The 14,227-nt window shown below is 52.6% G+C and overlaps 3 non-coding genes across 3 annotated transcripts; 1 reads left to right on the top strand and 2 right to left on the bottom strand.

Annotated features, from left to right (window-relative positions):
- Positions 1-1,011: 1,011 nt before the first annotated feature.
- On the bottom strand, positions 1,012-1,084 carry TRNAM-CAU (transfer RNA methionine (anticodon CAU)). The gene has a single exon. It is a non-coding gene; the product is annotated as a tRNA-Met (tRNA).
- A 5,762-nt stretch (positions 1,085-6,846) lies between these two features.
- TRNAC-GCA (transfer RNA cysteine (anticodon GCA)) lies at positions 6,847-6,918 on the bottom strand. Its single transcript has one exon. It is a non-coding gene; the product is annotated as a tRNA-Cys (tRNA).
- Positions 6,919-13,678: 6,760 nt separating this feature from the next.
- Positions 13,679-13,763, top strand: TRNAS-CGA (transfer RNA serine (anticodon CGA)). Its single transcript has one exon. It is a non-coding gene; the product is annotated as a tRNA-Ser (tRNA).
- Positions 13,764-14,227: the final 464 nt, after the last annotated feature.

The raw sequence follows: 14,227 nt of genomic DNA, 5'->3' as shown, positions 1-14,227 counted from the left end.
CGCAAAGCTCCATGAAAGTGGCCCTTACGCATACAAAAGTTTCTCAGCCACTGGGAATCATCCCACACCTGCAACGCAATGAGGCCCCAGCAGTCTCTGCTTGTTTTCTGGGCCCAGAATTGGCCTGCCACGGCATGAACCTGGCCCAGCACCACCATGATCTCCCAATTGCCACACGCCGTGCCATCTTTGTCCATGTCCTCATCAGTATAGTAATCGCACCATCGTCGTTTCCTCACCCCGTTTTGCAGGGACTGCACATACTGCTGGATAATGCGCGAGGTATTTACAATGGTCAAAACTGTGGCAGGGGAAGAGGTGCTGTTTGGTTCGTGGTAGCCGAAGAAAGGCGGGAAATGGTGGTCTTCTGTGGCTTTCACGGAGGCGGGAGCCCAGGACAGACAACCTGGAGAAGCTCGAAAGCGTGGCACCAGCGGGAGAGCAGAGTTGGAGGCAGAAGAGTTCGATGAGGAAGAGAAAGAGCAGATAGTAGAGATTACATTGGAAGGGGAGAGGAAATGAGAAGCGGATTCATAGTTGCAGGAGAGCAAGCGGTGCACCGTCTGCTGAAAGCAGTATGGCGTCTGCATGCCAAAAAGGCGTGAAATGATTGTCTGCCAGAGCTTCCTGATGACACGCACCAGAAACACCCGCAAGAATGTTTTTGCCCCATTGTGCACTGGGAGCGTAACCCCGAATTCCAGTGGGCGGCGGGAACTGCGGGATAGCGACCCACGGTGCACCCGCTCCGACGTTCGATGCTAGCCTCGGTACCGTGGACGCACTCTGCCGAATTCACGCGCTTCAGTGGGGACACCGAAGCCTGAATGTCTAAAATAGCTCCCGAAATTTCGAATCGAATAATTTTGAACTAATTTCGTACTGTAGACGTACCCTTAGAAAAGTCTCTGGGCGTGTGTTAGATGGATGGGGAGGTGTCTAGAAACCACTCAGCTCTAGTCCCTTTTCCACGTTTCTGTTAGAAAATCTGAAGCAGGGAGCAAGAAGAGTTGCCCTCTCTGAGGCTTGAACTCAGGACCTTCAGATTATGAGACTGAGGCGCTCCCCGCTGCGCTAAGAAGGCTTGGAAGAGCTTTAGGCTCAATGCTTATAGGACCCTCCTCCAGGAGAGACAGAGCCTGGCATGTGCTGGAAGAAGCGGGGAGCTCTGGTGCCCACAGACCTGTCCTGGCAGCTTTCTCAGCAGCAAAGAAATCAATTCTCCCTGCCCCTGAGCAACCCACCCGGAGCTAGGGCCAACATTGGTGGGGGGTCCCAAGCTTTGCACCAACGTCCACATTTCAGACCTTCCTCTCATGGCACTTTCCATGTGAATTAGGACAAGCAAGCTGGGGAAGCTCCATGGGGTCATAGAAACCAGGCCTGCAGGGAAGGCTTGAATTCACAACCCCAGCAACATTGCCCTTTGCACTAACCACTTGCACCCCTGCAGGGGCTCCTTGGACAGCGCTGGGAAGTCGGCCGTGATCCGTCTCTGTGGTTCGCACCTTTGCCTGGCAATTGAAAGGCTGCCGGTTCAAACCTCACTCAAGGTGTGGCTTTCCAGCAATGAGACTCCAGTCCATTTTAACAGGAAGAAAATCTCCTCTATTCTCTATTCTGGTTTAGCCGCATTTGACTCCTTCTGCCCGTCTTCTTCCTCCCCCATCAGTCCCTTTCCTTCCCCATTGGGGCCATGCAGAGGGGAGCCCCAGTCAGTCTCTGTCACCGAGAGGCTGTATCCCATAAGGGGAGGGAGGGGTTGCTGTAAAGCATTGATAATGGGTGGGGAGAGGTGTGCGTGGTTAGAGGGAGAAAGGCTGGAGAACTAACAGTGGGGCCCAGAGAGATTTCCCCGCAGACTGGGGAGATCCCCTGCTGCCCACCATCACTCAGCTCTGGGAAGAACAACTTGGGATTGCTTGGGGAAGCCACCTTTAAAAACACAAGTGTTCCATGCTAGTTACATTGTAATAAGACCAAAGCCGCCTCAAACCCAATGTCACAATCACTGGGACGACTTTGTCCTGACATTTTACCGGCCGCAGCCACAAAGCGAGTCAAATTACGGCTCCCGTTCGGCGTCAAGGCCCACAGACGAACCCGGAGGCTTTTCGTTCCTCAGGTTCTGCCGTCATTTCAGTGCTGGCCTGTTCCGAGATTCATCGTTGTGCAAAGCAGCGTCAGGCCCTGAAACTGGGCGAGCCCAGAGCAGAGGCTGCCTTCATTTAACCCTCCAAAAACCAACTCGCCGAAAGGTGGATTAGCACCCATGCTCCTCCAGCCGCAGGGGAGGCGCCTCATCTGGGCCCCTGGTGCAGCCACAAGGGCCGGGTTCAATATCTAGGGGATCCATTCCAATAACACAATGCAAACCGGCTCGAGCCCCCACCCAGTGACCTGGGACAAATATGTACCACCCCCGCTGGGCGCCTCCCAGAGGCAATACTTCCCCTCTTGCAAGCACCTAGTCTGAGTGTAGCAAAAAGCCTTTTAATAACAGAGAGAAACAATGTGGCATTATGTTGGGGAAACACCACCAACAGGATTCATAACACAACCCACGAGCAAAAAAAAAAACCCACCCCAAGCAAATTGGGGCATGCCCTTTCCCTTTGGTTCTTGAGTCCAGCAACCCCAAATCATCCAACGTCCCAAAAGTCCAATGACCCAAAAGTCTCTGTCCCTGGTCAGGGCAGCCCCAAAGTTCAAAAGTTTATCTGCAGAGCTTTACCTCCCAACCTGGGTGGAGATGGGGGCGGGGGTAAAAGGCACCTTACATGATCTGAAGCTGACCGCCCCACAGCTCCATAGGCCTCCGCTCCACCAGCCGCCCCACGAACTGCTTCGCTCAGCTCCTCTCCGCGGCCCAGCAGCAGCTCCCGCCGTCCCATGAACTGCTCCACCTGCCAGTCCACGAACTGCTCCACATCCCACCAGCAGCTCCCACCGTCCCACGAACTGCTCCGTGTCCCACCAGCAGCTCCCGCTGTCCCATGAACTGCTCCACCAGCCTGTCCACAAGGCACTCCAGCCGTCCCGCAAACTTCTCCACAATAGATCTTCAGGCTCCCCCACTACTTAACACAACGCTAAGTGATTTTGGCTCTTAGTCAGTTCAGCTCTTTGGTGAAGTCAGCTTGTAGTATAGGAGCCTCAGTGATGGTACACCATTAGCCCAAAGCGAGCTCAGCAGCCTGTAACTAGACTCCTAACGAAATCAAAATTAGCTCTGAGATTCCACAGTGAAGAGAAAAGGAAGGTCAATTAGCATATAAGACCATCACCAAGGGGCCCATACCACCAAGTATTAATACTTGTCCCCAACCTCTCTCAATTCACAGAGTTTTGGAACCCATGACCCTTGCCTTGCAATTGCTACTTAGTTGATGGTGAGTCCCTCCATCATAATAAAAGGCCAAGTACAGTTCCCAGCACAGTTCCCATAATCAGGGTAATAACAATTTATTCTTCCTGCCCCAATAACAGAGACACTGGGGATCCCACAGCAGCCAAAGTGACCATTTGGGCAGCTATGGCCTCGTTCTAGGCGCGGTGAGTGTGCCTATGCAAATGAGATCAGCCCCTGAAGTTCTTTTCCACAACTTGCCAGACCTCACCACCAGATGTCAGGGTGAGGCTCACCCTGACACTGCTTACACTCCGTGTGGCCTGCCAGTCTCGGAAGCGGCTGGCGCGTCCCTGCAGCCCCGGGGGTGGGGGGATCTCCACACGCTGCCCCCGCCCCGAGGGCCAACTCTGCCATCTGTGGCAATGGGAGCTGCTGGGGTGGTGTCCGTGGGCAGCGATGGGCAGAGACCCCCCACCTAGGAGCTGCTGCCAGAGGGGGGTGTGGGTCGCTTTTGGGAGATGCCTGAGGTAAGAGCTGCACCCTCACTCTCTCCCGCACCCCAAGCCCCAGCCCAGACCCCAACCCCCTGCACCCAAACTCCCTCCCTGAGTCCACCCCCTGCACTCCCTCCTGCACCCTACCCCCATGCCCCAGCCCAGAGCCCACACCCCACACCCAAACTTCCTCCCAGAGCCTGCGCCCGCACCCCCTCCTGCACCCCAACCCCCAACCCAGATCCCGCACCCAAACTTCCTCCCACAGGCCTCCCCCCACACCTGCTCTCGCACCCCAACCCTCTTCCCCAGCCCAGAGCCCACACCCCACACCCAAACTCCCTCCCAGAGCCCGACCTGCACCCTCTCCTGCACCCCAACCCCCTCCCCCAGCCCAGAGCCCACACCCCACACCCAAACTCCCTCCCAGAGCCCAATCTGCACCCTCTCCTGCACCCCAACCCCCAGCCCAGAGCCCACACCTGCACCCAAACTGCCTCCCAGAGCCTGTACCCCTCACCCCCTCCCACACCCTAACCCCCTGCCCCAGCCCAGAGCCCACACCACACACACAATTCCTTCCCAGAGCCTGCCCCCACACCTGCTCCTGCACCCCAACCCCCTGCCCCAGCCCAGACCCTGCACCCTGCATTCCCTCCTGCACCCCAACCCCCTGCCGCAACCCACAGCCCACACCCAAACTCCCTCCCAGAGCCCAACCCCTTTCCCTCTCCCTCCCATACCCAAACTCCCTCCCAGAGCCTTAGGCAGATGTGGGGGGAGGTGGACGGGGAGGCAGGACTTGGTCCCATTCTGGAAACCACCAAAAATTGTAGAAACCTGCCGCCCCTGTCCAGCCCAACCTTCTGCGGGTGCCCCTCAGGCCCCACCCGTGCAGGGTTTGAAGCTTGCTTTGCTTAAATTCCAGGACGCTGGGGGACTTCAGCTCCCCTTTGTCCAGCGGGAACCTTCACCCCACTCCCAACCAGATTCTTGTCCATGGGATGACTGTCGGGGGGCTGGGCCCCTCTTTGTCTTTTCTCTCTGGGACAGGCCAGGGTACCTAGAACTGGGGTATCTGAGCACCCAGGACCTTCTATGGAGATGCCCTTCTCCTTCCCCTTCTGTGTCCCATCTGTCATTGACTCCAGCCTGTTTTCTATCCATCGTCAGCACCATCCCAAGCCAGCTGCACCCGCCTCAAAAAGACAGTGTCCCCTGATGGGTGTAAATCACTGAGCTCTCTCCTCTCTGAGCACTGACTGCCCCTCCGTCTCCTTGCCCCTCAGTCTGGGCAGACGGGACCTTTCCCTCCAGGGCTGGAGGATTCCCCCTTCTCATCCGCTACTGTCCCAAGCCACCCCTTGGGTGGGAATCTTAAATGTACCAAGGTGACTTCGGAGCAGAAACCCCCACAGACCTTCTGTGCAATGGGCACCTGCCACGCACTGAGCAGGACTGAAACTCCTGCAGGGAGACTGCTGGGCCACATCCCCTCTGGGCCTGAGCAAAGCAGCAGGGTGAAAAGAGACTTGGAGATGCTGGGGATCAAACCCGGGGCCTCATACATGCAAAGCATGCGCTCTACCACTGAGCTACATCCCCAGACGGGGGCTGTTTGGGATGGGTTACGCTCAGAGCCCTCCTGTTTCCAGAGCCTCCAGGGGCCTAACGGCAGCCTGGGGGACACATTCCCTGCTCTGAGGGCCAAACCCTCTGTCCTGGAGGTTGCTGGTTCTCAGAGGTCACTTTGCAGCAGGGCCAGTTTCTCTATGTGGGGGAGAGAGAGGGCCTGCCCTGGACTCAGGGTGCAGAGATACACTCGGCCCTCTCCCCTGCATTGACTGGCTGGAGCTGCCAGCCCCTGCTGAAAGGTAACGGCGCTGGGGGGCGCTGTGAGTCGCTCAACACCTCACCCCGGTGGAATAAGTTGGGGGGGGGGGGCTTTTCTCGGATCTGCTATTTCCACCTGCCTGTAAAGTCCAGCTTTCCCCAGCACATTCACTGCAGTGCACTCGGGTCACTGTTTCCATGGCTGACAGCAAAGAATCGCTCCCAGTTTCCCTTCTATCTGCAGCACGATTAGCCTGTGTCGGTGATTAATGAGGTGGAACTAGTTGTCGGTGGTTATTCATTCCCCACCTGGACAATTCACACAGTCCCTTTCCTGCTCAAATCCCCAGCACCTCAGTGATCCCAGTAGCAGGGATTAGGTTTTCCCTGAGGCCCTGAGATTCTCAGGGTCCTTTTTTCCCTCCACCTGGAGTGAACTCATCTTTTTCCCCATCCCAGACACTCCATGAAATAACAACAAGCAGTGTAAAGAAAGCGGGGAGGGAACATCTCCCGGCCAGGGCTGGAGGTGCCCAGGGCCCCCTGCTTCTCCATTGTTTCCATCGCAGAAGAGGAAGGTTCCTTGGTATTTGACACCCTACTTTGCACAAGGGACAGAGAAAGATCTTGATGTTCCTGCATCTGCACAAAGAAAATTGTCCTTCTGTGTGAAAGAGAGGCCGGAAATGGCTGTTTCTACCCAAATGATCAACGAAACCAGAAAGTGACGCTGTGCAATTAACGACCTGGTACTACACTAACTCTGCGGTTACTTAGATGCAGCCACAACCGGCTCTGTGGTTGGTAACCTTACAGAGACGCTGCGGGTGATCATGAACTCGAAGCACGTTCCCTTTAAACAGCTGCCATTGGAATGTAACACAGACTCGTCCATTCCTCCCAAGGGGATGGGGTTCTTGTTCTCTGCACATTGTAGCCCACGGAGACCAAGGATCTGCAAATGTGCCTTCATGTGTCTTTGTTTCATTGATGAAAACATAAACTAGACACTCAGAGGATTGGAACTGATTTCAGATGAGGGACCTGTTTGCTAGGTTTCTATGGATTTGCACAGGAAAACACTGAGTGTTTCCATTCATCCCTATTCAGTGGAGCTCCCGAACATAATGGAAATGTGCTTATTTTTGTTAAGGGAACAGGCTTGTAAGGGGGTACTTGGATTTGAACCAAGGACTACTTAAGCTGCAGTCAAACACTCAACCACTGAGCTACACCCCCCATGGCATTGGCATAGGCAAGTCAGTGATCTTAAGGATTTTGAAGGACAGGCCCTGCTCAGAGAGCTCCTTTTCCATTCCCAGACCACGGGTGGTTTTAAAAATGGGGTTTGATTAAACTTTATCTGTACATGTAGACCCCACAGCTTGCCCACCCACCGACACAGCTTCTCCCACTGACATAGCTACCATCTCTCGGGGAGGTGGATTAACTACACGGACGGGACAGCTCTCTCCCATCCCCTTAGAGCATCTTCATTAGTTATGAATAAGTAGGAAATAACCGACTGAATGGACAGCAACCAATTTATCAAATATTGCTGAGCCTGCATTCAATATGGGTAACTGGTCATATTGGGCTGCATTAGGAGGAGCATTGCCAGCAGATTGAGGGAAATGATTATTCCCCTCTATTCGGCACTGATGAGGCCACATCTGGAGCATTGCGCCCAGTTTTCAGAGCCCCCTCCCACTACAGAAACAAATTGGAGAGAGTCCAGGGAAGGGCAACAAAAATGATTAGGGGACTGGAACACATGAATTACGAGGAGAGGACGAGGGAACTGGGATTATTTCGTCTGCAGAAGAGAAGAGTGAGAAGGATTTGATAGCTGCTTTCAACTACCTGAAAGGAGGTTCCAAAGAGGATGGATCTAGCCTGTTCTCAGGGGTACCAGATGACAGAATAAGGAGTAATGGTCTCAAGATGCAGTGGGAGAGGTCTAGGTTGGATATTAGGAAACACTATTTCCCTAGGAGGGTGGTGAAGACTGGAAAGGGTTACCTAGGGAGGTGAGGAATCTCTATCCTTAGAGATTTATATGGCCTGGCTTGACAAAGCCCTGGCTGGGATGATTTAGTTGGGGTTGGTCCTGCTTTGAGCAGGGGGTTGGACTAGATACCTCCTGAGGTCCCTTCCAACCCTGATCGAGGGTTAGAATAACATTTCCCAACCAACCATCAGTTGAGCGAAGCGCAAATCAAGAAGGGTTTCTTCAGGTATGCTGGCAATAAGAAGAAAGCCAAGGAAAGTGTGGGCCCCTTACTAAATGAGGGAGGCAACCTGGTGACAGAGGATGTGGAAAAAGCTAATGTACTCAATGCTTTTTTTGCCTTTGTCTTCACAAACAAGGTCAGCTCCCAGACTGCTGCACTGGGCAGCACAGCATGGGGAGGAGGTGACCAGCCCTCTGTGGAGAAAGAAGTGGTTCGGGACTATTTAGAAAAGCTGGACATGCACAAGTCCATGAGGCCGGATGCGTTACATCCGAGAGTGCTAAAGGAGTTGGCGGATGTGATTGCGGAGCCATTGGCCATTATCTTTGAAAACTCATGGTGATCGGGCGAAGTCCCAGAAGATTGGAAAAAGGCTAATGTAGTACCCATCTTTAAAAAAGGGAAGAAGGAGGATCCTGGGAACTACAGGCCAGTCAGCCTCACCTCAGTCCCCGGAAAAATCATGGAGCATGTCCTCAAGAAATCAATTCTGAAGCACTTAGAGGAGAGGAAAGTGATCAGGAACAGTCAGCATGGATTCACCAAGGGAAAGTCATGCCTGACTAATCTAATTGCCTTCTATGATGAGATAACTGGTTCTGTGGACGAAGGGAAAGCAGTGGACGTGTTATTCCTCGACTTTAGCAAAGCTTTTGACACGGTCTCCCACAGTATTCTTGTCAGCAAGTTAAAGAAGTATGGGCTGGATGGATGCACTACAAGGTGGGTAGAAAGTTGGCTAGATTGTTGGGCTCAATGGGTAGTGATCAATGGCTCCATGTCTAGTTGGCAGCCGGTATCTAGCGGAGTGCCCCAAGGGTCGGTCCTGGGGCAGGTTTTGTTCAATATCTTCATTAATGATCTGGAGGATGGTGTGGATTGCACCCTCAGCAAGTTTGCGGATGACACTAAACTGGGAGGAGTGGTAGATACGCTGGAGGGTAGGGATCGGAAAGAGAGGGACTTAGACAAATGAGAGGATTGGGCCAAAAGAAATCTGATGAGGTTCAACAAGGACAAGTGCAGAGTCCTGCACTTAGGACAGAAAAATCCAATGCACCGCTACAGACTACGGACTGAATGGCTTGGCAGCAGTTCTGTAGAAAAGGACCTAGGGGTGACAGTGGATGAGAAGCTGGATATGAGTCAACAGTGTGCCCTTGTTGCCAAGAAAGCCAATGGCATTTTGGCCTGTATAAGTAGGGGCATTGCCAGCAGATCAAGGGACGTGATCGTTCCCCTCTATTCGACATTGGTGAGGCCTCTTCTGGAGTACTGTGTCCAGTTTTGGGCCCCACGCTACAAGAAAGATGTGGAAAAATTGGAGAGAGTCCAGCGAAGGGCAACAAAAATGATTAGGGGACTGGAACACATGAGTTATGAGGAGAGGCTGCGGGAACTGGGATTGTTTAGTCTATGGAAAAGAAGAATGAGGGGGGATTTGATAGCTGCTTTTAACTACCTGAAAGGTGGACCCAAAGAGGATGGATCTAGACTATTCTCAGTGATAGCAGATGACAGGACAAGGAGGAATGGTCTCAAGTTGCAGTGGGGGAGGTTTAGGTTGGATATTAGGAAAAACTTTTTCACTAAGAGGGTGGTGAAACACTGGAATGCGTTACCTAGGGAGGTGCTAGAATCTCCTTCCTTAGAGGTTTTTAAGGTCAGGCTTGACAAAGCCCTGGCTGGGATGATTTAGTGGGGATTGGTCCTGCTCTGGGCAGGGGGTTGGACTAGATGGCCTCCAGAGGTCCCTTCCAACTCTGTTATTCTATGATTCTTTGAGTCTATGATTCAAATCCCTGACGTAATCCCACTCCGTCCAGTAGCCCCAGGCACATTCCAAGCGTTGGATTCGAGACACTGAGTCAGCTTCCTGCAGTGAGTTTCAGCCTTCCCAGAGGTAATTTGTGGGGGCTCGCCATTTTCGGATGTTCTTGTTTATTTCCCCTCCATCCAATTCAAATGAGTTTGAAATTACTCACGGCAACATTCTTTCACCTACTTTGGTAAACAGAACAGTTATCAAATGTTGTACTGAGAGACCAGTCAGTGGGGAACAGAGCGATAGTCATTTGTAAACCAGTTGCATTAAGAACCACAGGTCTCTGGATGGGGGTAGGCCACCGTGGGGATGGGGGTGTCACAGAGAATTTGGAGGGAGGTGGCGGAGTAGAGGGTGGAAGAGGTTGAATTAGGGTACATTTTCCCTTGGCCCCGAAAGGGGCAGCACGACATGCCCAATTAAAAGGGTGTGTCACGCCTGAAGAATTTACAATATCCACCAAAATAACAGTAACAACAAGACAAACACAGAACACAATGTTTTGTTGCGACAGGGGACCCACGGCGTTCTGGGTTTTCTTCCACTGGCACCAGCTTGCCCAGAAAGTGTCTGAAAAAGAAAATAAGCATTCCCCAGCCCCTGGGTGGGGACAGATGATTGCTCAAAAATGCCCCTTTCTTTTCACATTTTTTTTGGCTGACTGCAGGAAAACCAAAAAATTACCTTTCTATTTTGTTTGTTTGTTTTTTTATTCAAAGGATACTTGCTGCATACCTAGGCAGAGGAGGCCTGTCTATGTAAAGACGGTCTGTTCCTGAAGTCTTTCCCCCAGCTCATCACTAGATGTGAGGGGGGAGGTCATTCAGGCCTTCCTTACACTTCGTATTTAAAAACTCCTTATTGTTCCTACCTCTGCTGGCCTTAGATTTCTCCTCCTGTCCCTTCTTTGGCAGCTCATATGAGGTGGCCAAGTGGTGAAAGTGGTGGGCTGCTAATCATTGTGCTTTGCATGCATGGGTTTGAATCCCATCCTCATTGTGTGCATTTTGTCTTCTCCCCTCCTTCACAAACAACCATCTCCCCTTTGGTACAAGCCACATTGCTTCCTGTAAACAAAAACCTTCTCAGGAACTCAGACCTCCCTTGCTGTCAATAAAACACGTCTAAATCCCAGATTTCTCAAAGAGTTCTTTGTTTCTTAGTATTTATCTCAAAAGGTAACAGCCTCATAATGTCCCCCAAACACCCTGGGACCAGCCCAAATAATTAAAACGCCCCCACCTCAGCCACGACAGTGACCCACAGCTAGCGTGTCTAGGTCACGGTGCTCTGGAGGAAGCAACTCAAACATTTTCTCTCTGCTTCCCTTGGCGAGGTCTGACTGGGAAAACAAAATTGAAAATTTTCTGCTGGGAAACCAATTCTAGTCTGTTTGGGGACTTTCATTTGAATGGATTATTATTATTCTCTTCTGATCTCTGAATTTTTTCAGTTCAGTCTTTGTCCTCCAGATGTGTTGCCAGGTGTTGAGCAGAGTGGGAGTGAGGCCAAGTCATGACGTCTCTTCCCCTCTTCCAACTTGCTAGAAATTTCCTCTGCCTTGATGTGAGTCAAGCAGTGTCCATTGTCTCTGGGATGTCTCGGAGGAGTCCGCATTGTACACGGTTCCTGGGAGAGTCCTTGGGAGCGTGGATACCTTCACTGAGCCAGCAGCGAGTCTGGCTCCTCCAGCGTCACACCGGAAAGGCTGGCGGTGGCCATTTCCCAGCCTCATCACATATTTCAGTGACGCACCCAGAGCAAAACTCCACCACTTCCCAGACAAGCCTAGCACACACCATCCACCCAGCCGCTAGCCTTCAACAGATCACGACTTTTACAATGATAGCTCACCAGGCCGACTCTGTACAAATCGTACCTTAATTCTATGAGAGTGGTGACTATGGGGCTTCCAGGGTGCTGCTTTGAGCACAGCCTGCCACCCCTGGGCTGACACTGCAATGGAGAGGTCCCCGTAGAGTCCCTCTCTCCCGGGATAAAGATGGCAGCAGGGCTGGCCTGGGTCACCTGACTTGGGCTCCTGGAGCTCAAGCTGTGGGGCTCAAAACTGGGGTGCAGATATTGGTGTTCATGCTGAAGTCTGGGGTCGGAAACCCTCACCCCTCGTGGGCCTCAGAGATTGGGCTCAAGCCCATCTGTCTCCACTGTCATTTTATAGCCCTGCAGCCCCAGGCCCATAAGCCTGAGTTAAACTGCCCCGGGCTCTGGGACAGGTGCCCTGGGTGTTTTAATCGCTGTGGAGACATAACGTTGGGATATGTCTACAGTGCAATGAATCACCCATGGGTGGCCTGTGTCACATTAATCCAGGACAGCGGCTTGGGCTGTAAAGTTGCAGGGTACGTGTCTCGGCTCAGGCTCAGGACCCTGCTCTAGGAGCCCAGAAGGTTGGGCGGGAGTTTGGCAAGTGAAAAAGGTAAAACCGCAGTGAAGTATTCCCCTGGACTCAATGGCATTTCTCCATTTCTCTGTCTGTTTCAGGGCAGTGACAAAACAGGTGCTGCTGTATTCTTTATTTCAAAGGGAGGTTTAGGATTTTCATTCTCAGACACGGTGCACAAAGCAGGACTCAACCCTCGGCATAAACTGAATGAGCCGCCCACAGATTCTGGCAGCCCCAATGAGCCACTTGGTGTGAGAGCTCGGACCTGCCCCTGTCCCAGAAGGAGGGGGTCGTTTGCGAGGGGACTGGAACACTGGCCTATCAGCCCTTCACACCCAAACTTTCAGTCACTCTATTATCAGTGCCTCTGAGTGTAATTTAAACAACAAGAACGGCTACAATGGGCTAGACCAAAGGTCCATCTAACTCTGTTATTTGTCTTCTGATAGGAGCCAGTATCAGGTGCCTTAAAAGCCACTACTGGGAGTTGAACCCAGGATCTCCTGTTTAGAAGACAGGTGCTTTAAACCAGCTAATCCATGGTGCCTTCATCTGGCTAACGTATGGTGTCTGCCCACACCTGACTCCCTGCCAACCCGCACTGGGCCCTGACAAGCGTTTCTTGTGTTTCGATTCTGTAAAGCAGAGAAGCGGGTGAAGTTTTACTCCCAAGCTGTGTGTGTGATTCTTTGGACAGGTCTATCCTACAAAATTAAGTCAGTAACAACATTACTTTGGGGTGTTAAAAATTTTACCTTCCCTGAGCAATGCAGTTATATCAGCCTAATCCCGGTGTAGATAGCACTGGGTTAAGAGGAGGACTTCTTCCCACCCCACTCTGCCTCTTCGGCTGAGGCCTGCTGGTCCACCTTTCACTCGCTCCTCTCTCCCCGAGGCCTCCTTGCCGGCTGCTCATTCCTCTCCGCCCCCTACCCCAAGGTCTGCCCGCCACCCACACCTCTCTGACCCCTCCCCTGAGACCCACCCTGGCTGCCGCTCCCACCTCTCAGCCCCACCCATGAGACCCACCCAGCCTGCCACCCGTGCCTCTCCGTCCTGCCCTGCCCACCACTTGCACCTCTGTGCCCCTCCCCTGAGGCCCACCCTGCCCACCTCTTTCTTCATGCTGCTGTTGTTATTCCATGACACATTAAAGATGGAATGAAAAGCTGAGTTTCCTCCAGGGTGAGGAAAGGAAGGAGACACCAACCCCCTGGCAAAGCTCTGTGCCCCACAGAAAACCTGCCCCCTGCTATTACAGTCACTGATGTACTGGGGATATGACGGGAAAGGGACTGTCTGAATTATCGAGGCAGGAATTTTACAACAATCTACAGCAACAGCACTGGCCACAAACACACTCTCCTCATGCTCCAGCCAGAAGGGAAACGAGCAGGAATTCTTGTTCAGCCCTGGGCACACTTACACAACAGCACAGCAGTGAGTGTGTTGTGGACGCTGGTCTGAGGAAACAATTGGAAACGATCACTCAGTGAGAAAAGAACTAGAGTGTCGTGAGAGCGCTCTATAAAGCAAGTAGTTGTGGCTGAGTGGTTAAGGTGGTGGACTCGAAATCCCTTGGGGGGGTCTCCCTGTGCAGGTTTGAATCCTGCCAACTACGGAGGAAGTTGTGGCTCTTCAGTTTCAGTGCCTGAGCATCCTTGGCCCCAGTGGGAGCCAGGCTACGTCTACACGACAGAGTTATGCTGCTTTAGTTAAAGCGTTTTAATTAAGCCGCTGTTGCATGTCCACACTAGGCTGCTTGTGTCACCGGAGCGCATCCAGGCTAGCAGCTCTTGGATCGCCACAGAGAGCAGTGCATTGTGGGACGCTATCCCACTGTGCAACTGGCCGCAGGGTGCTTTGGGAAGGGTTTGCAATGCTTCGTGGGCAGCCACACGAGGCAGGTTTCTCTATCCCATTGTTCCATGGGCATCCGACTCGATTGCCAGCTGCTTTTCAGCTGCCGTGGGCGTGGTGGGCAGAGAGTGTGTGTGTGTTGAGGACAGACAGTGTGTGTGTTCGGGGAGCGTGTGTGTTGTGGAAGAGTGAGTGTGTTGGCACGCTGTCCCTAAGTTCAGACAG

This window comes from Caretta caretta, chromosome 28 (genome assembly GCF_965140235.1).
Source record: "Caretta caretta isolate rCarCar2 chromosome 28, rCarCar1.hap1, whole genome shotgun sequence".
NCBI classification, from domain to species: Eukaryota; Metazoa; Chordata; order Testudines; family Cheloniidae; genus Caretta; species Caretta caretta.
Note: the sequence above shows the minus strand (reverse complement) of the source record. Positions and strands in the feature narration are given on the sequence as shown.